General features: G+C 44.0%; 1 protein-coding gene across 8 annotated transcripts in view; it reads left to right on the forward strand.

Annotated features, from left to right (window-relative positions):
* lingo2 (leucine rich repeat and Ig domain containing 2) overlaps nt 1-25,405 on the forward strand; it is a 205,037-nt gene that overhangs the window by 168,450 nt on the left and 11,182 nt on the right. For 2 of the 8 annotated variants that reach the window (XM_081611929.1, XM_081611930.1), the window contains one exon: nt 8,636-8,829. The exons of 5 other annotated variants lie outside the window; for them this stretch is intronic. The gene's annotated coding sequence lies outside the window, so the exon portion shown is untranslated. Of the gene's footprint in view, nt 1-8,635; nt 8,830-10,603; nt 10,624-25,405 lie in introns of those variants that run through there. One more of the 8 variants, XM_081611931.1, reaches the window with a different exon arrangement.

A 25,405-nucleotide genomic window follows, 5' to 3' on the forward strand; every position in this document is an offset into this window, starting at 1 on the left:
CAAAACTAGAATTGAGAAACTACAAAAAAATAAAATAAAAATAACATTTCAAGAGGGAATCTCAAAAGTATTGATCTCATCATTCTAGTAACAATCTGATATTGATACGGATATTCTGGATTAATCCTCCTGCCTGTAGTGGAGCAGAACAACCATCCCATAATATTCATCCACAGACACAAAACACTGCTTTTAAAAATGAAACTTTGTCACATAAATTCCCAATAAAACACGTTCAAGTGATGATTGTAATGTGATAAAAACGTTCAGGGGATATTTTTGTAAAGGAAGTGTTATTTTCACGTCCTGCTTAGTAAATACAGCAAGTCGTCTTTAATTAGTGCGTAAACCATCGTTTCTCGCATGCTGGGAATGTTTGACAGGAATGTGAAGGAAGACATTTAAAGTGAAAGCTGCTGATCAACAGACTCTAAACCTCAGGTTTCCATTAGCGCTTCAGGACGCCAGGCTCTTTATCCGCTCAGCGCTAATGGTGCTTTTCCATTAGGCTAAGGTGTAGCATAGCATGCTAACACCTAGCATGGCTCTTTGCTGCTTCGTCGGGTCGAGGAGCAGCGGCTCTTCATCGTTCCTCACAGTGTGGAAACCCAATTACTCCACTGCAACTTCTATATTATTACAGTGAGTAAATGTTGCTGTTATTGAGGAGGTTAGATTCCTTGTTGGGAATAATTAAGCATTATGATGAAAAAAACAAATATTATTAGCTGTAGTTATGATGTTTGCCTCTGTAAAAATGAGTTTTCAGCTACACTCTAACTAAATCAATAAACACTGGAGTGTTTTTATGAATTAGTAAGTTCAGAGCTTTAACTATTCTTATTGCTCTTTCTGGAATTTTGCTGCATGAAAATTGGATTTGAGATTTTGCTGCATGTTTCCCCCAAACCTCGAAGCAATAAGTCATAATGCAGAGGAGAAGCGGCCCCCTGCCAGCCGGTGGGTTCACATGTATCTGACGGTACATGTGAAGTCCCAGCACAGCGGGGAGGCTCTTCATCCTGAGTAACATCACACATCATCTGTCAGCTGAAAGCCTCTCTAACCGTTTCATGGTTTCTGCTCCGTCCGGCTCTCTGCACAGCGACTGAACTGGTTTGATCCCTGATGGCAGCAGATTCAGCCTGTTTCTATCTCTCCTCAGTAACTCATCCATCTCTTCTCAGGATCTTCCATTCTGCGTAGCTGTTTCCCATTCTGTGTCCCAGAATAAACACACACACACTCACCTGGTTTGTGGAAACCCTTACTGCCAGTGTAGCTCTTTGATAAACTTTTAGAAAAGGAGAAGTATGCTGTGGGTTGGAAGATCCAATCAGGGACTCCAACACTTGCTATTACTAAAACCCACACATCGTCTCTTCAAATGAAAATCTGCAGCGGATTAGATTGAGGTCAGATGAGGCAATCAGTTTCAGTCTCAGCTCTACACAGTAAATAATTATGTGGTAACTTTGCAGAGACTGGAGAATTAGAGAAACAAATTAACTTCCTGTGACTTGATTCAGCTGGGTCTCTCTATCAGGGACGTGCCGAGACCTTTAAAGGAGCTCAAAATTCAAAAACCACGACACAGAACCAAATTTTAAAGGTCAGGTCACTGCCATCACTTTCTCAGCGTCTTAAAAACCTGCAGGATCCACAGATCAAACTGACGAGCGAAGAGCCTGGTGCCACTGTGTGAGCCAGAGGAAACAGAAAAACTGCATATGTTGGTCCAATATCAAGTTAATACTGTATCAATACTGATATCGACACGTTTTATTTAAGCTTGATGTATCATCAAACTTCTGACCTTTGAGTTATTTTGTTTACTAACATATTAACATGATTTGTTTTGCCCAAAATAAACAAATTGACAGAATAAATAAAATCTGAGAAAATCTCATGTTTTTGTGCTTAAAATTGCGTCCAGTTCCAGAACTTCATACGGGATCTTGAAGAGGAGAAGGTTTGTTTTCACGGCTGATCAGGTTGAGGTCAGAGAAATCTTTCCTCCAGACTCTGAGTCGCTGATGCATCTCTGTTCAAACCACGTCAGAATTACTCCACTGAAATGTGAATCACTGGGAGGAAACCAAGCGGATATTAAGCATGAAATAATTTTAGTGTGAAAACAGCCGTTTTCACTTCTCCTCCATCTATCATTCGCCAAATGTCTGCCAGTTATTGTCAGCTTTGATTCCAGACGAAATGGCTGTGGTTGATATGCTTTCATATTCTGATAAATCTTCCAGCAGGAAGATAAATAGTCCAGATATGTTTGTGCTTGAACAAGCATTTTACAAGGCCAGCACATTTGTCAAGTGCTGCTGCGCCGCTGTGGAGGAGTCCGGGCGGATTGTTCTGGATTCAGGAGGAACGGAGGCCGGAGCAGCTGGACACGCTGCTTTTAAATAGATCTGCCACTTTGCATGTCTTTAAATATAGAATCAATCCAGCCGCCTTGTCGAGCTCACATCATCAATCCCATGTGTCTGCATGTTGTCGGCTGGTTTCCTCCCACAGCAGGAGAGCTGGAGGTGAGTTATGGCATGTCAGGCTGTTTTCCTGCTATAGTTTTATGTAAGTTGAGTGAGAAACCCCCTCATGTCTGTTTCTCTCTTCCTCCTGCTGGTAAAGTGAGGCTGATAGCATTGTGTGGCTGTGAGGCCTAATTAAGCAGAGCTACAACAACAGAGGAAGCTGGAAGGAGTGAAGTTTGGGAAATGAGTGGAATAAAGAGCTGGGTGAGCAGGGAAACATGGTAGCCCAAAGCACACAGCTTAAGCTTTGTGTCGTCTTCCATGGATTTCACTAACGGCGCCCAAATCACCCGCATGTCAGTTTGAGGTTCTAGTTTGTAATTTTGCTCCTTTCCTGGTGTGGAGCCAGCGCTGCTGCTTGGAGTTAATTAAATCTGAGCTAAGTGAAGCAGCAGAGTCTGGGTGAGAGGTCACGGTCACCCAGACTCCGGCTAGGACTGTAGCGCGTCCTGTCCAATCAGAGAGCAGAAGCGATGCACTGTGTTGGAACGGCACAGGCAAGCAGCTAAGGAGGACGAGGGCAACATGGCGTTAAATTGAACGGGAAGGATCTTGAAGGCCGGCTGCAAGAAGAGAGTCGCTAATTTCAACCTCAACTAATCACATAAATGCCACTGAGTGCAGAACGCGCCTGAACATGATGTTTGGGAAATATTTTGTTATCTCAGTCAGTGATATTTTGCATTGTTTTGCTTCTGCAGTCAGTCACAGAACAATTAATGAACAGCGTCGCTGATTTAATGAGAAAACAGTCGCTGGCTTCAAACTGTTCACTCTGCATTTTCTACTGTAACCTGATGTCAGACTGGAAATCACAGTCATATAAGATTCACTGCTTATCAAAACTAACGTGGCCTACTTCAAAAGCGATCTAATCATTTAAAACACAATACTTTATCCACCAACAGGACAGAATCCCAGAAGTCCTCTCTGGATGCACCAGCAGCACAAACACAAAATGAGACACATTTGATGAATGTTTCTGAGAATAAATGCAACTCAGCTTTTGCCCCTTTTGGTCATATTGACTGAAAAAGATATGCATCCATTTCTATCTGCGGTTCTGTTTTACCCGGTCCGAAGTTGGCCAGGCAGGCAGCAACATGCAAACATCCGTCTTCTGCTGCCGCCTGCAGCAACAAATACGGAGAATTAAAGATTAGAAAGAAAAGACAAAGGTTCAAATATTACAAAGCTGATCTGAATCCCTCTAGTTTCCACATATCCACACATCCCTGATTTTTCATGCTAATGTATAATTATCAATTTATTCCACTTTTTCCTGTAAAACTGGTGAAAACATTGGATTCCAGTGACGCCAACTCCCACCTGTAGGTGGCAGCATGTCTTACTTCTGCTGCCTCAGGTTTACTTTCTGTCGGATCGAAACAAAACCTGAACATGTTTATGAGTTATGTCACCATCTCATATCAAACTATTTAAATTCTTTAAAGAGTAAAAACTGAGTCCAGTCTGTCTGCTTTTCATTTTTTCTCATCTTTTTTCATTTATATGTAGATTTTGGAAGGAGCTTCGTGAGAAAAACACTCATTTTAAAAATACCAAAACCAAAATGTTTGTATTACAGAGGATTCACGAAACCGTCATGAAGTCCTGGAGCGACTGCATCCTTAACAAACGGGTTGTTGTTGAGTTATGATTTACCTTTTTATTTAACTCACGTAGAAACTTAGTTGCCAATAATAGTTTGATTTTCAGACACGTTTTGTTGCTCTGGTTAAATTTTCTCTGTTGTGTTTAGAAGAGCTGCAGTTTAATCCCAGCTGCTGAGATTGAGCGTAAAATCCTGAAAACCAATATTAAATCTTTTCTTTACAATCAATTCCTGTAAAAACGTGTAAAATGTATTTCAGTCCAACTTAGCGATCAACAGTTTTTCTGCATCTTTGTGCTGTTGACGCGGCAGAATAGATGCTTCATGACGCATTTGCATATTACTGTGATTATCTAAGAATATTGGTGAGTAATAGTGGTTTTGTGTTTGTTTTGTGTTATTCATGTGAAAGACAAAAGGCTGTATTGTCTGTCCATGCAGAGGCTGGGATTGTGTGGGCCAGTTGTAATATTCTGCCGGTCTGGGCGCGGATCCATTTGGTGATTCACCCTCTCACTTCTCATCGACTCGTATCAATGAAAAACTGCTTTTCATTCCTGTCCACGCAATAATTAACAACTTTAAAGGCTTCAACTTGTTTTAGAAACGTTTCTGAGGGGAAGCTTTAGCAGAGACTCGGCGTTCAGACAGGTTTTCACGTCCTGCTGCAGAAGGCCGGGCTTCTTCTGCTGATGCTCATCTAAATCTGTATTGAGCGTTAAATTCAAACCTGGTGGAGAAACACTGGTCAGAAAATCAATAAAATCAAAGCGGTTTGACAGCTGCCAGCGTCAGTCACTGTCAGCCTGAACTTCCGCTGTGTTGGTGGACAGGTGGCTGTTGGAGAAGACATGTTGCAGATAAAAAATGGCTGTGTATTATAAAAGGGACAGAATGTGACAGAGAAGAAGAAGAAAGTGTTTCTAGCTGCGGCTCCTGTGAAGCATCGGCCTGGAAACGACAGGCAGCCATGCAGAAATTCATTCTCAGAGCTGACTGTGTGAGACATGATAACTAAAACATAATGCAATAATATCCTCACCTGAGGCCGGGGGAGGAACGGCGGCTCTCTCACCGAACTACATTTATATATTTATTTACAGAGCCGACGGCCTGTGGACAGACTGGAGTTTTACTCCTTAAAGCTCATTTTGAACCGTTTTGTTGCTCTAACAGCTGAACTTTGTCTCGTCTGTTTTAGTAAAACTTTTTCCTGCATTGATTCTCCTGACCTCTGCTTCATGTTTTATGTTTTTCTAAGAAAACATAATATTTGGTAACACTTTATTTGAACATAAAGAAGTCTTTATGAATGTTTATGACTGTTGTCATGATGTTTCATTCGGTAAATTATGACACTTTTAATGTAAAGTTGCATTAAAAGTCCATTTAAAATCCCAACTTTTCATGATTTTGTAAATAATGACAATTAAAGTCATTGAGGGAGTGAAGTTAGAAGAAGGTCAAAGGTCACATCCAGCTGGAGGGAAAACCCAGTAGCTTTGCCTGAAGGATCCACCATCAGCACCTTTACAGCCTGAACTTCCAACATTTTATTATTTTTGAATAAATTGAAGAAAAGGTTTATTTCTCCTGTCTCGCCAGCTGCTGCCCTCAGAAAGAGCAACTAATGTAATATCTGCTATGATTCAACTGCCACATAAAACATGGGCTGGTCTGATAAACAGTCTGCCCCGTCCAATTCACGCTTCCTCCGCTGAATGATGCCGCGACTGATGCATGGTAAACACAGCTACGCTCAGCAGGTGGCATTTATTGTCGGGAAGGAAAATAGTTTTTTCTGCTGCTTCAAGAAATATTCTGGGAAGGGACAGAAATGCTGCGACTTAAATGGCAAAGACAGGCTGCTAAGTGGACAGTGTAAATAAAGCTGACATGTTTTTCAGGCAGAGTGTCCACTTGGAAACAGGCATGTAGACTTAAACTTGTCAATTAGGAAACCCAGAGAGAAGCAAACGTGCCAGAAACATGTTGCAGGGGTTATCATTCACTCCACAGCCTGTCAGCAGCATCAACCCATGAAAATATTTTAAAAAACACCTCATCTTGTCAAAGTGACTGAAAGTGACATGTGTTTGGATTCTTCTGCCAGAACCTGCACAGCAGATTCAGGCTTAAGGAGCAAAGCAGGAAAAAGTGATTTGATTAGAAATTCAGCACGAATAAAAGCAGGAGAGGAAACTTATCATCACTTTGATTAAAGCTCCGTTTTCCTTTTGTTCTGCTGCCAAGACGAAGCTTTCTTTGTCACTTTGGGGGAAATTTGGGCAATTTTTGCTGTAAAAGAAGAAAAAAAAAACAGGTTAGTTTGGTTTTTAAAGTCCATCCAAAACACAAATTATTCCAAACCAGCCAGAAACGTATCTGTGGACCAATCAGTGACACACATTATTAACTTGTGCATCATCTCTAGTGGACTAATGAGACAAAATGAAAGAAAAATAAGCAAAACACAAATAGACTTTCACAAACAGATTTCCATAAAAGTGATAAATAACCATGATGCAGATCAGAAAAGGTCAAATCAGAGTTTTTCAGATTTACAGACACCAGATCTTTTCTCCTTTCTCTCTTAAACTGACCTGTTTCAGAGAAACGTTTCTGAGGGGGGAAACTTTAGCAGAAACTCGGCGTTCAGACATGTTTTCACATCCTTAAACTGACCTGACTGAGAAACTGACCTCAGTTAACAGGTCCGTTTCTCTTAACCTGATGTTTCTTCTTATGAATCCATCAGGATCTTATGTTTAAATTTCTGCTTTTTTACTAAAACAGCTAATAAGTGAAACCTTCTCCAGAACCAGACGGTAAAGTCATGGTCGCCTCTGTTCAGAGAATAAAACCCGGTTAACAACTCAAACCCAGTAAAATAATAAATAATGCATCCACTCTGCTTGGAGCTGCTGCTGCTGTTCAAAAAGTTCAAACTGTCTGTTGAGAGTTTTTCAGAGTAAGTAGGCGAGAAAACTTCATCTGGGAAAATAACGATTATTAACCCTCTTAAAACCAGAGCCGATCCCGTCCACATGGAGTGGTTTGGATTTTTATGCTCTTCTATTGTAAAAATAAACTGTCAAAATGTTTCATCCCATTTTTAAAGATGACTTCATCTTTTATCACCAGGCAGATTCTCAGTTTCAGTGTTTGTTTCTGGACGCAGAGCCTCCACGGATTTATGCATCCATCAACCAGCTTCCAGAAGGAGTTAGTATGTTTTAATACATTGTAGTATGTTTTAATATATTTTTGGATATTTTACTTTTATGGCTACAATTATAAAGGTTCGCATGAGCTTATTTTTTACACTTTTGGATGCTGCACAGCCATTATTTGTAGCATTTCAATAACCAATACACCAATACAATCCTTAAATCCGGGTCTTTCACAGTTTACATGTTATTAACCCATAACAACTAAATAAAATGCTAAAAACTGCAAAGAAAAATCCCCAAAACGTAATTCGGTTCATAATTTTTTTCCAATATATTGCAAATATAACAATTTCCTAATCTTATTTACCAAGTTTGTCAATACAAAAAGCTGCACAGAGGCCTTCTGAACCATAGAACTTGTATTTAGATTTTTTGCAGAAGTTAGTTTTTCACATACTGCCAAGTTTATAACATCTATCCAAAGCCAGAATAGAAATGTGCATGCCATATAGACTTTGTATATTGTGGCGGACATTTTACGACAATGTATGCTATTTGTGTACTGTTCGTACGTTACTGTTTCTCAATAAAGATCTATTAAAACAAATTTAAAAAAAAAAACGTGTACAGCACACGTGGCTTCGTTTTGTACACCACTTCCTCATAGGTGGTGCAGTACACTGTATACGTGGCACAATGTGTATTTACAGCATTTTGTACCCGGAAATAAAGTCCGACGGGAAATGAAGTCCTGTGAAAATATCTCGCGATATCTTATGCTGTCGACGTGAGGATGGGAGATCCAAACCAGGAAGTGATTGCGCAGATCTAAAAGCCATATAGATGGACATAGCGAATGGATATGCCTGGTGTGTCTGGTTCCTCCGTTTACTATAAATCTGTGAAGTCGTAATGCGGCCATGCAGAGTTTCTGGGACATGTGGATTGTCGGAAAAGTAAGTAAAATTCTTACGGTTTTATATGCAAAAAAAAATGTGCTCTACCTTACGTGGTTCGGATTCTACCGGCATTTGAAAAATATTTACATGCAACTCAGATCGCCGGCGATCCGGCCGCCCGTAAATATATTTTAGTATATTTTGATACATTTTTGGATATTTTAGTATATTTTAATATATTTTAGGATATGTTGTCGCTCTCCTTGGCAGGACTGGCAGTTTTCTGTTAGCTTCTTTTATTCATTTCAGAACCGGTTCTGTTCAGGTTTTACCGTCTAGAAGCTGAAACTAACAGTAAATCAGCAGCAGCTCTCATCTGTTTCTTGTTCCATGATCCCACAGCATGATGCAGCCACCGCTTGACATTCCAGTGGACCTTAAAGGGATCCATGCTGAATCAGGGGTTTCATTCATCTTTACTCCATAAAAATGTGCATCTGGCCATGATCCTTCATACGACGGGCCGGTTCCAGGTTCTGACCGGATTAAAGAGGCTAACTTCAGGTTTGGACCTGGAGCATTTATAGGGACCTAAAGTAAGTAATTTAAATGAGGCATCACAGGTTGGGCAGGAACGCTGGCAGATTCTTGTTGGGCTAGAAAAAGTTTTCATTTCTCTGCAGCTTGTTAAGGAACATTTAACCACAGACTGGGTTGCATGAACAGCTTTAATCTGTTTTATCACTCTCACCCTGTGAGGATTAGAGAAAAGCCCCAATAAGGTTAAACTTGATGTATTATAATTAAACATAATTAAAGATGTGGCCCATGTAATTATTAAAGAACGGTTTAAATAAATCACTGAAACCGGTGCAGCAGGATTCAGCGTTGCGGCTCTGGAACATATTTTTTGTCATTTTCTTTATATTTGCATTCGTAGAATGATGTGCTAGTAAGTTTCTGCGTCTTGCTGAGAGAGCGTTACACAGATGTTGTGAACCAGTTCCAGCAGGAGAAGAAAAGGTCAGCAGGTGACCCGCAGCATCACACATCACTCCTGCCCCGCCGTCCCTCTTTTCCTCCAACGCCTGAACTCTGCTCCTCAAACCTGCAGCTGAAGCCTCATCATTCATCATTCAGGCGACTCGCGGGGAAAAAATTGGCTTTTAATTATTTATTTTCTGCCCGTGTTCTGGGAAATTTGGGGGCGAGACCCTGTCGTCATTTACAAGAAGACCTGGATGGATGATAAATGTTCTGACCCGCTGATTTCATTTGAAACTTTGCTGTTTCCTCTGCGCTCTCCTTTGTTTCAGTCCAGGTGGAGTTTGATAAGGAAAGCAACCCCTCTGGGTGTTTCATTTTGTTTTTCTTTGCACTATATGAACCTTTATGGGACGTGTGTTTGGAAAAGAATCCATCACAACTTAATAAATAGAAATAATAACATTTAGGACACGTTACTAATTGCTCAGAAGCCATTAGAACAGCCCAGAGATGATGTGAAGCATGTGGAGTTGAACCAGAAGGAGCTTTTTGTTCATTTGGTTGAGCGTTAATAAGACAAAGAGGCTGCAGTGGCACAACAATAGCAGAGAGACGCCGGCGCTGGGTTAGATTAGGCTTATAATTTTTGGAACAAAAGACAAAAACAGGAGCTCAGTTAATCAACAACAGCCTGCTAATGATCGCTGCCTGTGCTGAATGATTAAACAAAGATCAATGAAATTGCCCTAATTGCACCATGCTAACTCTTTGTGAAGCAAAACCACGCAAGGTGAAGCACGTAATTACAGACAAAGCAGAACTCCAGCAATAAGCCACGATTTCTTCCCATCATTGGAGGGAAAACAATCCGGACAGGGAGCGGCGGAGCCGAAACGTCCCGGGGGGCTGGAGCAGAGGGCCAGGGGCCTGAAGGTTCAGAGTTTCATCTTCCTGCTCTTCATTCGGTGGATCGGCACCACTGTGTGCGGCTCTGCGGTTTGATTAGAGGCTCCCCAGGGCTTCCACAGGGAAGAGAATGTGTTTACTACAACACTTTTATGCCATATACAGTGTTCAGTTCGCGGCCTTGATTGAGCCCAGTAGGCCTATTGAGATCACAGCCTCCTCTCGCTCCAAACCTCTGTGGGTTAATTAACCAGACTAGGTAACTAGCCAGCCTCCTCTGATTGCATTAGCTGACAAACAGACCAACCCATCCCAGCTGCTCGGTATTCCTGCCATCTCTGTGAACTTAAACAGATTTGCTCCCTGGACCTGGAGGGGATCTGAATGACAAACGCAGCTCGTCTTTCTGTGTGTGACCAGAACGTCCGTCCGGTCGTCCGTCCGGTCGTCCGTCCGGTCGGCGATGCCGCGGCTTCCTGCCGCTGTGAGGCTCAGAGGTAAGAACAGCGGATCAGGACTGCGGGGTCAGAAGGCTGTTAGGCTTGGAAAGAGACGAATTCATTCCAGACTGCTGATTAAAAACGGATTAATTATTACACAGTAAATATTTCCCATCAATCAGCAGAGTCGTGGAAGTTAATTTGGTTATAATGTATTTTTATTCGGCAAGAATTTCTCACTGGTGATGAAGGAAAGTGCTTTAAATGGAAAAAGTCCCATCAGCGCCCGATTCAGCAGAATCCTTAATTCACTAGAGTTCATTCAATCACTAATTAATATTCCATAAAAGAGTTTGAGTCTCAGTGAGTTGATGCTAATGTCTCTTTGTCTAATTAAAGCGTTTGGGAGAACTCTGAGCTGCTAGCGCCTCGGTTAGCCGACGTCTGCTGACGTCCTGCTGCTGCACAGATGGAGCAAACCGAGTCCAAACTCCACCAGATCCACACTGATCCCCACCCAGCTGCCCTCTGTGCGGCCGCCAGCGGCTCGCATATGTCTCTGTTGCTTTACCGAGCCGCATCCGCCCGGCAACAGAACCTCAGTGTGTCTCGGCCCGGCCCGTTAACTCGTCTGCTCCTGTGGAGCCGCTGAGTGATGGACGCTGCAGCGCAGACAGCTCAGCTTTTCACTTTATCACATGTTGAAGTCTGACTGAACACAATGTTGCTTTAAGCATCATGGGAGCATAAATTACTGGCCAATCGGTGTCGAGCTTCTGAGAAAAACTGAGATTTAATTGGCTGGTTTCTGATAATCAAATATATTTTAACAACAGATGAAATAAAAACCAGTTTTAAAATCAGGTTCTCATTTAGTAAGAAAAAATTATTTCTCCCTAAATGTAATCACTGCTTCTATAGAACAACTACAGTTAAGGTTTACCTAATATTTAAGCCCAGACTTTGACTAGACCACCCTGAAAACATTTACATTATTCTTTTTTTAACTATTTAGAGGTGAGCTAGGAGTTCACGAATAGAACAGAAATACTTCCTACTGCCAGATTTACCAGCAGATTCACAGAAAATATTAACTATAAACACAGAAAAAAAACAACATGAGCAAATAATACCAAACATTTAGCTAAATAAGAGACTTTGCTAAAAACAGATGTTCAAATGAGTTGAATAATTCTGTTTTTACAAAATGTGCATGTATATTTGTGTATAAGAAATAAAATTAGACAGAAGTGAAAATAAGTAGCAGCAGGAACATAAAGACATGTTGAGTTTATTGGGGCAGATGGAGGAGGATCTGTGATAACACTCATTTGTGCACCAAGGATGCAGCAGCGTGTCGCTGCAGCAGCTGTGTGGTTGTGTGTGCTGCTGCAGCAGTGGGTCTCGCTGCAGCAGCAGCTTCATGCTAGCAGACGTTAACCTGTAGAGCTCGGCCTCATTCATAGATTCACTACAAGCCGATGTTTCTGTAAAACGTAACTCACAATTCCTCTTGTTTGGTGTAGAAACTGCTAAAGTAGTCAGACATTCGCCTGCTTGTATTTGCTGATTGCAGCTAGTTGCAGATGAATATCAGGAATTCACTCTTTAATGAGCCAGTATTTGGTTTTAATGAACATCTGAAGCCATTACAGAAAAATATTATAACGATTTCTTTAGCACTATCAGAGTATCATGTATGCTTTGCTTTCATCTGGCGCCATTTCAATAAAATAAAGTTTGTTTGCAATTAACCAAACGTGAAAAGTTGGAAGCGTTTTGCGGTTAGTGAGCGTCGAGGCCTTTGTGTGCCGTCAGCTTGAGGTTTAATCTCCTTAGCGGTGAAAAGGTGAGGAATTGTGAGCCGTTTTGTCCTGAGATGTAATGAGCATTCAGGTTTCAGTGAAGTGCTGAGGCTTAAGAAAAGCAGCAGCATAATTCATCCTGTTTGCAAGGCAAGCCCTCATTACGGACAGAGGAAGAAAAGGCCCAGCTTAGGACTCTTCCTCGCTCTAATCGCTTTTGGTGGCACTTTGTGACTCAAGTTCAGGCTTTGGTTTGACTGACGGAGCAAAAAGTGAGCAGTTAGAGGGAGTGAATTATCGCAGCATCACAGAGGAAGCAGAAACACGGAGGCTGACGGCTGAGCTCCAGCTTTAATGCATTAGACATCAGGAATCCTTAATTTAGTTGCCATAATTGCTTTCATATGCAGTAATGATAGAAAAAGTGCCACAGCCTGCAGATGATTTATGGTGCTTGAATTTTTAAAAAGCAATAAGCAACCAGCTCACTCTGGAAACAGCTGGATTGGACAGATGAAGCATCGTTTGAAAATAATTGTTTTTTCCTCTGTCTCTTTCTGAGTTAATGTATTAACATTGTGTTATATTGTGACTTCTGCGTGCGCCGGTAGAAACTCTGAGCGTTTATTGGTCCGGCGCTGATTGTAGTGGGCAGTTTTAATGCTCCTTCGTAGGAATGATATTGAATTTCCAAGCTAACGCAACATTGAAATGATGAACGGCACTTAAACGCATCATCTTAACAGCAGATCCATTGAGGAAATATAATGGGCTCATCTGTGTGATGCTAAATGTCGGCTGCAGCCATCAGTGGATAAAAGCAGACGCTGGCTAACACATGAGCTCATATCTGATGCTTCACATGAGCCACAACAACAACTGCAGTCTGATTTCACCTTTAACCCGCCGATCGAACCGTGTGTGAGTTTCCATTCTGATGCATTTTATGTTTTTATTCCTCTATGATTATAACTGATGTCAATAAAACTCCAACTCCATTTCCCTGATACTGAACTGAGGACCAGTCACATTCTGCAGCCTGCTGCTTGAAAACACAGATTTCACTTTTTCTGCTATTAATGGAGCAGAACTAAATGTTCTGTATCCTGGATCCTGTAATGGAGCCAGGGGCTTTATGATGAAGGATATGCAGTAAATCAAAATAACTGCAGAACACAGACAAACAAATGACACTTGCCAAGAGAAAACTAACATTTTCTTGTTTGGAAAGAAATGTCTTCATCTCTGCAAAGAGGAAGCAAAGCTTTCAGATCTGTTGAGCCATGAATCTGCTGGGGAAAAGCAGCAAACGTAGCAGGAACCTGGGGCCAGTAACTTATTGTAAATCCCACCACAGTAAGGTTTACTGTAGTTATGATGACAAAGGTTAACGTTTCTCCAGAAGACGAGCTGCTCAGACATGTGGAGGACGGCCTGGATTCCTGCCTGCTGCACGCGGCGGCAGGCGGTCAGGTGAGAGCCGCTGTTGGCTCAGACGTCCTGAGGAATGCTGACCGCGCTCGGCTCGCTCCGTAATTAATTGTTGGAAGTCCTGCTTACCCCGACCATCTGGACAAAGAATTAGGCCACAGCAGTAGCCTCCAGTTTATTCCCTCCTCTTCCATCTGAGACAAACTGGAACCAGTAGCTGGTTCTTTCCTGTCACAGTGACACAGCATCCTCCGAAGCTTTCAAACAGAAACGACACAGATGTTTATGGCAGCCATGAAAACACAGAAAATAGTTCAATGATGGTTGTAAATCCGGTTCATCTGCTCCTGAAGGTATTTCATGTTAACTGGCTGAGAGAAGCATGAAATGTTTTTAATGTTGTGGTGGAATCACAGTTTTTATTTGAGTTCATCACATCTTCATTCAAAGCAATATATTAACAACATAAGCAGCATTTTCAATTCAGAAAGACTTTTTGCTGCTAAATTCCTGAGTAAATAGACGTAATGAGCTCAATAATAAAGACATTTATAGTTTTAATCTGTTCCTCAACCATTAGATTGGAGTAAATTCATCTCCAGAGTTTCAGGAGCTTCTTTAGAAATGTGCACTGTGGCTAATGTTGACGTTAGCATTAGCTACATGTTTAGCACTGATGCTATTTCAGGCTTAAGTAGCTTTTAGCACAACTTGAACAGAACAACAGTGTTTCGATCCAATCAGATCGTTTAACCGAGAAGCGACTTGATCATCACTGCAGCTAGTGGATGCAGATTTACAGAGACGAGCAAATGCAAAGATTCCAGATGTTATAAGGGTTTATAAAAATGTGATTAGTTGCATTTACATCTTTAATATATTGAAATTAATGCGCTAAAGTCTTGGCCGTAGCTACAACTGTACATTTATAAAAGTGACATTTCTTGAGCCTGTCCACTGAAGTCACAGTAAAGACATGGACGTTTGGTCCAAACAGGACGGGGAGATGAAGTCGGTCCTTTACTGGCGGCTCTGAGCGTCGAGTAAAACCCTCAAATAATATTTATTATTAAAACTGTTATGTGACTTAAACTATGTATTAAAGTGTAAATCATTTAGAAAGTCAGACTGAGTTTAGAGTCATAACTTGTGTCTCAAGTTCAGAAAATCAGATTCATTTCTGTGTAAAATCCTTTCTATTTACTTCACATCTTGTTTTGCTTTCATCCTCCAGATATTTTCTTTTCAAACAGTAACAAATGAGTCATTTCTTCAAAATGGAGACAAATTATGATGCAGAGATTGGTGTGGAAGAGGAATGTTTGTATGTTGTTACAGAAAGTGCTGAAATCTCTGGGTGTGTAAACAGGTGAAAAGTATTTTAAAGCAGAAGCTGTGGGCAGATTAGCGGCGCCGCGGCAGATGGACTGTGAGATGGCGTCAGGCTGGCCGGAAACAGGCTGAAAGGTGCAGTTGCTTTATGAAACAGCTGCTGCAGAAGATAAGCTCAGAGCTGAGGATTCATGTCCGACTGCAGGAGTTCAGCTCCAATATGGCAACCTTTAGCTTTTAGCCCATCTGAGAAATCTAACACTGATTAACCTGCATTAAAACCAGAAATAATCATTACACTTTGTGTGGAGAATGAAACATAAACAGTACGTTTGGGAGAGGAAAAAATCATTTTATTAAAACGGTGGTGATGTGGAGGAAAAGGTCCGTGGAGTCGCTGATAAATCCAAAGATTATCATAACAAAGCATCCGCAGCGCCTTTCAGCTTCCTTCAAAGATTAAAGCTGCACTTCGAACTTCCTCGCTTCTGAAAAGTCAAGAAAGTCATTAAGTAACGCAGACAGTGTCAGCGTGGAAATGATGGCAGAAAATCAGAGCAGTGCCATGAGAAATGGCCTAGTTAAGGGTTTCTGTGCAGAGGGGTCTGTCTGCAGCGGCGCTGGCTGCAGCTTATCTGCAGCTAACAGAGCCGTGATAAAACCCGCCCAGCGTCTCCAGGTGGCAACAAACTTCTACTGACGCGTTAGCAGAGGTGGAGCCTCAAACAACCTGTTGAGCATCATGACGCGGAGCGCTGCGTCAGCAAAACTCAACCACGAGTTGATGCTGCTGGGCTATCAGGACCGACCCTGAATCTGTCCTCCGATCGTCTGCAGGCCCACAGAACTGGACAGACCTGAGCCAAACTCTGGCTGCTGGGCCCGGCGTCGGGTTTCATCCTGACTGAGTGATCAGAGCCGGGCAGCCAGAACCTGCTGGACCGTCTTCATCTGGTCGTTTCTGGCCTCCACGGCCTCGCTGGTTGGAAACGTTGGTTTGTTTCCTGTCAGGTCCAATTCGTCGTCACACAGTTCACTCATAATGTTTGAGAAATCTCAAATGAAGCTGCTTCCACTTCTGATTTCACATCAGGAAGTGATAAAAAAAATATATTTTTATTGGGTGTTTTGGTTCCAACTGTAAATATATTTAATTATGGAAAACATGACCAGCTAGTTAGCTTGATTTGGCTAACTGAGCTAATGTCTCTGTTGATTTCTAACCATCAACATACAGAAACAAATCTTCCAACAGCTCAATGTTTTATTTCCAACCTTTGCAAAGAGGAGATTTGATTTTGTGCTCAGTTTTATTTTGCTTCTTTTTAAAGTTATTTTGTAGAAATGTGTGAAAATGTTAATGTGACTCAGATGAGATCAGATCAGGAAAGTTTTACATCAGACCAGATTCATCATTTCTCTGCTCTGACAGATTATCTCTGCTTATGAAACACTGTTTGCAATAATAATGCAATAACTTTTAATCAGCTGCGGATCAATACGATCAGCTTCTGACTCACTGTAAACCTGAACACACAGAGAGACGGAAACACATTTTACTAACGGCAAACTCTGACCAATCAGAGTCTCTGGATGTTGGAAAGGTTTTTTAAATTTGGCAGATATTGGATCCCAGTTGGACTCATTTAAACTGAGCATGCACGAAGCGACAGCGGAGAGAAAAACTCCTCTTTAACAGGAAGAAACCTCCAGCAGAACCAGAACCAGAACCTGGTTCAGGATAAACGACCATCTGCCATGACCGACTGGAGGCTTGAAGACAGAACAGAAGCAGAATCACTGATCCAGGAGTAAAAAGTTGATATCAGAGCGATTATCTGAGCCGGCGGCTCCCATCAGGAAGGAACCGCAGCCAATCAGAACGCCGGACGAGGCGGCGCGTCGATGGAGAAAAAACATGAAGAAATGTTCAAATAAGGCAGGTTGGAGAGCAGCAGAAGAAGAAAGTGAGGAAAAGTGGTCAGTTTGTCTTGCAGCAGCCCGAACAGCAGGATGAGCCAACAGCTTAATCCTGGAGAAAAAGCTGCAGACCTGAGCCTGGGGTCAAAGTTCAGCTTCCAGCAGGACAGCCAGCCTGAACATCCGGGTTAGGAAAGTTTTCCACTGTTTGGTCATCACTATCAGGGAAGTCAGTCTTCCCTGAAGGAGTGTGTTTGTTCAGAAACTGCGTTCAGATGAATGATTTTAGTCAGAAATCAGCCCAACATGAACTTCCTGCTGCGTGTTCTGCCACTTCCTGTTGATGTGACCTTTCTGTGCACTCAGACGTGACTTCGCCTCTCCATCAGACGACTCCAGCCAACTTCGCTCCCAGCAGGCCTTAATAATCTGTCCGTGACCCTGTCACAGCTTCATCAGTTTTCCTCTTTTGGATGACTTCTGATTCCGAGCGGAGCCAGACAGGAAAATCCCAGAAGATGCCATGACTCAGCCATCTACCCGCCAAATACCAAAGTTCCTCAAATCCTCCGCTTGCCCACTTTTCTGCTTCCAAACCAAATTCAGACCCAAAACTGTATCATCTGCTCAGGTAGATGTTATATAGGATGATCACTGCTGATCAGAGCAGACACAGCTGACAGCTCAGCTTCACAGAAAACACACAAAAATAAAACTCGGTTATTGCTGGTAGCTTCATGCAGAGCCTTGCAAAGCTTTGCACGCCTGTAATTTTTCAGATATTGACCCATTTCAGCCATAACTTCTGTGTATTTTATGCTGATTTATGCGCCTGAAAATGTATTTAATAATTCAGCCTCTTCTATGTTGAGTGAAACAGGAATCCAGCTGTTCCAGCTGTAATGTCCTGTGAGAAACGAGTAAAAACCCGGTTCCGACGGCGACCCTGAACGCATCGCGTCGCCTTGACAACCTGACGTTAAAACATCAGCTTCCCGCTGCAGCTCCTCTCCAGGGCATCGTTACCTAAAGCGCCACAGTGAATCCAGACGCTTCACTCTGACAAAGGAAGCAAGTGGAGCGATTTCTAATAAACACAGAAAGTTAAAAGTGCTGTTAGGAAAATAAAAGGCAGCAATAACTTCAACTAAAGAGAATGTTGTTTTATTGGTGCTTTTTCTGATGCTTGCACTGAAAACAGCTGAGAACTTTCCTTTAAGTTGAGTTTTCTGTTTGTAAAATCAATGTTTGAATATTTAACCTTTTCATTCTAGCCTCTGATTCGCAGACATGTTGTTGATCTGCTTCCTCCTCCTCCTTTGTCACAACATGGAGCTTAAAAAGTGGGACATGTTTCATTTCATCAAACTGAAATCTGATGGGAACCTTCGGCACAAACAGCAGATGGTTTGGTTATGAAAGCATTTCTTTTACGATGCGTCACTTTGTCAAAGTTGAACGGTAGTAAAGTTGCTCCAAGTGTCTGCTTATCTCATTTCTGTTTGTACTTGAGGCAAAGAAAATGTAATTAAACTTGCTGCATTGTTTTGCAGTGTCTCCACAAGTCAACAGTGTTTATGCTGTGACATTACCTGGAGCCGCCGGTGGCAACGCAAACACAAACCTACTCACACTCTGACTGAGAGCAGCCCCTGGCTATTGCCTTTGACAAGCCGCCCGACGGATCCGGATTCAAATTTAATGATCTGTTGTTTTTCCTCTTTTCATTTCACTCCCACTGCTTCCCTTCCCAACATTATTCCAAGTAAAAAGTTTGTGGATCCAGCAGCGAGACCACCTGGGACTTCCTCGTGGGTGGGATAATTAATCAAATACTAAAGATATATTCTTCTTGAGTTGTTGAGTGAAAACACACCGACGTGACGCCGGCTTTAATACCAACACTATAAACTAGACGGGCTTATTTCTTCACATCTGAGTCAGCAGCTTTTTATAAACATCAGAATGAACCAAGTATTTAAAAAATAGCTGATTTCTGAACAGACATAAATTACGTTTCTTATGCAGAGTTCTGGTTGCAGTGTTAGTGGAAGAATGACCTCATTTAAGACATTTACAGTCTGTAAAGCAACAAAATATAATAATTACTCCATTCACAGTCAAATAAACGTTTGTAACATCGACGTTCAGATTTTGTTTCCATTAGAGGCTGAAGGGAATGGGGAATATTTCTGACAAAGGATTGCAGTGATTTTTGTAAGCATGATGAAAACTGTGTGAAACTTTCCTCTGGGCGTTCGGAGAGGAAAAGACCAGCAGGATGAGCCGTAAAACGTTTGATCGACTGAAACGTTCCAGTCCGGATCAGAACCGCCATCATGGTGGAACAACCTGCAGTTTCTCCTCCTTCCTTCATGTTTTCCTTCTGTTTCACGGCCACCGGAACGCGACCTGATCAATAACCAATAAGGCTCTGTGATGCTCATCTGCAGCGGAGAGACGCTAACAGCTCACTATAAATCGGTTGAATCACCTGAACGGCTCCTTGATTCGCACTCTGTTAGTTTATCGACCTTTTCTCTCGCTGAGGTCAAAGGTCACGGCAGATTGTGTTTGTTCCGAATGGTGATTATGATTCTGGAGTGAATTTAAATGATGTGAAATTATTTAATACTTTAGTAACATCTTTACTGCAGTCCGGCCCTCCCTGCCCTGCCGTAGGACTCATAAATCCATCCATCCATTTCCTTTACACCCTTGTCCCTCATTGTCCCCCAACACAGAGACACAAAGGACAAACAACCACACACTCACACCCAGGGACAATTTGGACAGACCAGTTAACCTGACAATCATGTTTTTGGACTGTGGGAGGAAACCGGAGTACCTGGAGAAAACCCACACATGCACAGGGAGAACATGGAGACTCCATGCAGAAAGACCGGGAATCGAACCCAGAACCTTCTTGCTGCAAGGCAGCAGCTCTACCAACTGCGCCACTGTGCAGCCAGGATTCATAAATACTTTATGAAATATTTTATTTGATTTGATTACTTATGCATTCTTTAAGATAATATAGTTTTTATTGTCTGTTGAACTTTCAGAAATTTCGGTGGCTGCACGTTTAGGAACAACTGAACACCGTTATTTTTCTGCTTTCTCGCTCTCTGTCGGCTTTCACGCACGCACGCACGCACACCGGTTGCCGTGGTAACCGACTGACAACAGCTCCACCAGCTAGCAGAGCAGAGATCACGTTCAAGCACATCAGCGAGACACAGAAACGTGTCGCGAGAGCCGAACATCCAGTCGTCACAGATTCATGTTTTCACCTGGATGTTTACTTTCGGTCGCAGTCGGAGGTCATGTGATCACGGCTGATCCAACAGCAGCTACACTGAAGACGCCCGGTGTCACTGAAACCTTCACACGGTGTCAAAGTCAAACTGAGGAAAGTTTCTCTACACTTTTTTAAGTTAAACCTTTTCATGAGGCGCCTCATCCAGGATTGCAGCCAAACATTTCGTCCTTTTCCAGATTCTTTGTGTGATTGTGTTATTTTCTCCTGACTGAATGATCGTCTGTCTGCAGACGCTGATGAAGCAGCATTGATACCGACCTTGAAGTCTGACTTTCACAATCCTGTATTATTTTTTTTTCTGATATGAGGAGTTTTAAACTACGAATGTAAATATTTTTCCATTTTTTTACCAAATCATTTTATATTTAGCTTTCCTCAGAACACGTCAGATGAGAGAACCTGCTGATTTTAAACTGCAAACAGATAAACTTGGATTGCTTCACTGTAAACTGCGTTGGCAACAGGAGCTGATTTTCTCCCGCGCTCGTACAGTTCTGTAAGTTTTTGCTGCGGGCGTGTGGAGCGTCATGCGTGTCTTCTCGTATTACAGCTGATATGTGGCTGCATCGTTTGTTTGATATCGCTCAGACCTTCCTCTGGTCTAAAGCTGTGCAGGCTGCTTGGTATATTCAGCTTTTATTAGACCATTTAGATGGAAGTATCGGCCTGGAAGAGCTGTGTGGGTGGCGGTTTAAAGGGGTTTGCCATCACTTTTAACTGCCCCTGTGGTTTAGTCATAGCAGATGAAACGCCCCCTGACTCGGAGCTGATGCAGGCTGACCAGACGGGGGGGCAGAGGAGACCAAGAAACAAACACATGAGGGCCCTCAGGAGCCCACACACTGTGTTAATGCTGGGTCCATATGCTGTTTAATCTGCACATTTATCCAACCAGGCTGTTCAGCGTGAAGTGAGGGTCAAACATGTTCTTTGCTCTGTAGGTTTAAACCGACAACAACCTGGTCAAGACGATCAGTGAGTTAAAACTGCTGCTGCTGCTGCTGCTGGAGCTGCTGCTGATGCTGCTGGAGCTGCTGCTGCTGCTGCTGGAGCTGCTGCTGCTGCTGCTGGAGCTGCTGCTGCTGCTGCTGCTGCTGATGCTGCTGGAGCTGCTGCTGCTGGAGCTGCTGGAGCTGCTGCTGCTGCTGCTGCTGCTGCTGCTGGAGCTGCTGCTGCTGCTGGAGCTGCTGCTGCTGCTGCTGGAGCTGCTGCTGCTGCTGCTGCTGCTGCTGATGCTGCTGGAGCTGCTGCTGCTGCTGGAGCTGCTGCTGCTGGAGCTGCTGCTGCTGCTGCTGCTGCTGGAGCTGCTGCTGGAGCTGCTGCTGGAGCTGCTGCTGCTGCTGGAGCTGCTGCTGCTGGAGCTGCTGCTGGAGCTGCTGCTGCTGCTGCTGCTGCTGCTGCTGCTGGAGCTGCTGCTGCTGGAGCTGCTGCTGCTGCTGCTGCTGCTGCTGCTGGAGCTGCTGCTGCTGCTGCTGGAGCTGCTGCTGCTGCTGCTGCTGCTGCTGCTGCTGCTGCTGCTGGAGCTGCTGCTGGAGCTGCTGCTGCTGCTGCTGGAGCTGCTGCTGCTGCTGGAGCTGCTGCTGCTGGAGCTGCTGCTGGAGCTGCTGCTGCTGCTGCTGCTGGAGCTGCTGCTGCTGCTGGAGCTGCTGCTGCTGGAGCTGCTGGAGCTGCTGCTGCTGCTGGAGCTGCTGCTGCTGCTGCTGGAGCTGCTGCTGCTGCTGCTGCTGCTGCTGCTGCTGGAGCTGCTGCTGCTGCTGGAGCTGCTGCTGCTGGAGCTGCTGCTGCTGCTGCTGCTGCTGGAGCTGCTGCTGCTGGAGCTGCTGCTGGAGCTGCTGCTGCTGCTGGAGCTGCTGCTGCTGCTGCTGCTGCTGCTGCTGCTGGAGCTGCTGCTGCTGCTGCTGCTGCTGGAGCTGCTGCTGCTGGAGCTGCTGGAGCTGCTGCTGCTGCTGCTGCTGCTGCTGCTGCTGGAGCTGCTGCTGCTGCTGGAGCTGCTGCTGCTGCTGGAGCTGCTGCTGCTGCTGCTGCTGCTGCTGCTGCTGGAGCTGCTGCTGCTGCTGGAGCTGCTGCTGCTGGAGCTGCTGCTGCTGCTGCTGCTGCTGGAGCTGCTGCTGCTGGAGCTGCTGCTGCTGCTGCTGCTGCTGGAGCTGCTGCTGCTGCTGCTGGAGCTGCTGCTGGAGCTGCTGCTGCTGCTGCTGCTGCTGCTGCTGCTGCTGGAGCTGCTGCTGCTGGAGCTGCTGCTGCTGCTGCTGGAGCTGCTGCTGCTGCTGCTGCTGCTGCTGCTGCTGCTGCTGGAGCTGCTGCTGCTGCTGCTGCTGCTGGAGCTGCTGCTGCTGCTGGAGCTGCTGCTGGAGCTGCTGGAGCTGCTGCTGCGGTTTGTTACTGGATGCGTGAAAGAAAAGGCGACTGGAGGCGTTTCGTTCTCCGTTTCTATCATTGTGTCTCAGCCTGCTGGCAGGAATCTGACATGATTCGTGACCTTTGCCCCCTGCAGCTTTTAGGCTTTTTGTTGGCTGTTTGCACCTCTGGACAGGAAGTGGTGCTGATCTCAGCCGCTGTGGGCTGAGCTCCTTTAGGCATCCGTGATTTATGACGGCAGCATTACCTGCAGCGTGGAAATAGAAACGTAAAACTGAAAATATTGGTTGCGCGTTGCATCATCATCATCTCTCCACATTTTATTCAATATAAATAAATTAATTAATGCTCATGTTTCCCAGTACATGAGTTTCTAATGAGGCCGATGGCATAAAAATCACATCAAATATGAGCAACAAGCCTCAGAGGAACCAGAACCGATTAGTCCATAAACGAGTTATGAGAAATAAAGTTAAACGATGCAGAAAGTTTCAGTAACGAGAGAAACTTCAGGATGTTTCTGTCTGGAGACACCAGACTCCTGTTTGACCGTCACCGGGTCTTCCCCACAAGCCCACTTAAGCTCTGGAGGTTCTGGAGGTTCTAGAGGTTCTGGAGGTTCTAGAAGTTCTGGAGACTCTGGAGGTTCTGGTGGTTCTGGAAGTTCTAGAGGTTCTGGAGGTTCTAGAAGTTCTGGAGACTCTAGAGGTTCTGGAGAATCTGGAGATTCTAGAGGTTCTGGAGACTCTGGAGGTTCTAGAAGTTCTGGAGGCTCTGGAGGTTCTGGAGGCTCTGGAGGTTCTGGAGGTCCTAGAGATTCTGGAGACTGGAGACTCTAGAGGTTCTGGAGACTCTGGAGGCTCTGGAGACTGGAGATTCTAGAAGTTCTGGAGGTTCTGGAGACTCTAGAGGTTCTGGAGGCTCTGGAGGTTCTGGAGATTCTGGAGATTCTAGAGGTTCTGGAGACTCTGGAGGTTCTAGAGGTTCTGGAGCCTCTGGAGGCTCTGGAGGTTCTGGAGATTCTGGAGATTCTAGAGGTTCTGGAGGCTCTGGAGGTTCTGGAGATTCTGGAGATTCTAGAGGTTCTGGAGACTCTGGAGGCTCTGGAGGTTCTGGAGATTCTAGAGGTTCTGGAGACTCTGGAGGTTCTAGAAGTTCTGGAGACTCTGGAGGTTCTGGAGGCTCTGGAGGTTCTGAAGGTTCTGGAGGTTCTAGAGGTTTTGGAGGTTCTGGAGGCTCTGGAGGTTCTGGAGGTCCTGGAGATTCTGGAGACTCTGGAGGTTTTGGAGGCTCTGGAGGTTCTGGAGGTTCTAGAGGTTCTAGAGGTTCTGGAGGCTCTGGAGGCTCTGGAGGTCCTAGAGATTCTGGAGACTCTGGAGGTTTTGGAGGCTCTGGAGGTTCTAGAGGTTCTAGAGGTTCTGGAGGCTCTAGAGGTTCTGGAGGTTCTGGAGGTCCTAGAGATTCTGGAGACTCTGGATGTTTTGGAGACTCTGGAGGCTCTGGAGGTCCTGGAGATTCTGGAGATTCTAGAGGTTCTGGAGACTCTGGAGATTCTAGAGGTTCTGGAGCCTCTGGAGGCTCTGGAGGTTCTGGAGATTCTGGAGCTTCTAGAGGTTCTGGAGCTTCTTGAGGTTCTGGAGATTCTACAGGTTCTGGAGGTTCTAGAGGTTCTAGAGATTCTGGAGACTCTGGAGGTTTTGGAGGTTCTGGAGATTCTGGAGATTCTAGAGGTTCTGGAGATTCTGGAGCTTCTAGAGGTTCTGGAGCTTCTTGAGGTTCTGGAGATTCTACAGGCTCTGGAGGTTCTGGAGATTCTGGAGATTCTAGAGGTTCTGGAGACTCTGGAGGCTCTGGAGGTTCTGGAGATTCTGGAGATTCTAGAGGTTCTGGAGCTTCTTGAGGTTCTGGATATTCTACAGGTTCTGGAGGTTCTAGAGGTTCTAGAGGTTCTGGAGACTGGAGACTCTGGAGGTTCTGGAGGTTCTGGCTCCAGCTGAGAACTCCCGGTAATCCCTTCAGCTCCCCTGTCAGAACCGAGCAGCACCGGGTCTCGTCGGACTCGTGGTGAGGATTGAAGCTGCTGTAGATCTGGAACATTCTGAGCTTCGTCATGACGAACCAGAACCGAACAAACTGACACATTTCAGATGGTTTTAAATTATTATTCTTCATCTCACTTCACTGTAACCAACGAATCTGAATTATTATTATTATTATTATTATTATTATTATTATTATTATTATTATTATTATTATTATTATTATTATTATTATTATTATTATTATTATTCATCTCGCTTCACTGTAACCAACGCATCTGAATGATTTTCTGTGTGAATATCTCTGCTATAAATACCAATACAGGCTTCTATTCTTAAGTGTCAGTATTTTGGTCCTGCTGTTTTCATGCTGAATGCATATTTACCACATTTATTGCTGGGTAATAAATTACAACACAGGTTTTTTCCTCATTCTTGATCCAATCAGAGGACAGCTGTCCTCCGTGTCCCGCCGTGTTGCTTTTGTGTTTTTTACATGTAGCTGTTAACTTTTGCAACCTCTTAGCGTTAGCTTATCTCCAGAAATGTTGTGTTTCTGAAGCCACTAAACGCAGGATTAGCTCTCAGCCCAACAGCTTTCCCTCTGGGATGAATTCAGATCGTTTTGTCTGATG

Source organism: Poecilia reticulata, chromosome 10, assembly GCF_904066995.2.
Source record: "Poecilia reticulata chromosome 10, P_reticulata-male-v2, whole genome shotgun sequence".
Classification (NCBI taxonomy): Eukaryota; Metazoa; Chordata; class Actinopteri; order Cyprinodontiformes; family Poeciliidae; genus Poecilia; species Poecilia reticulata.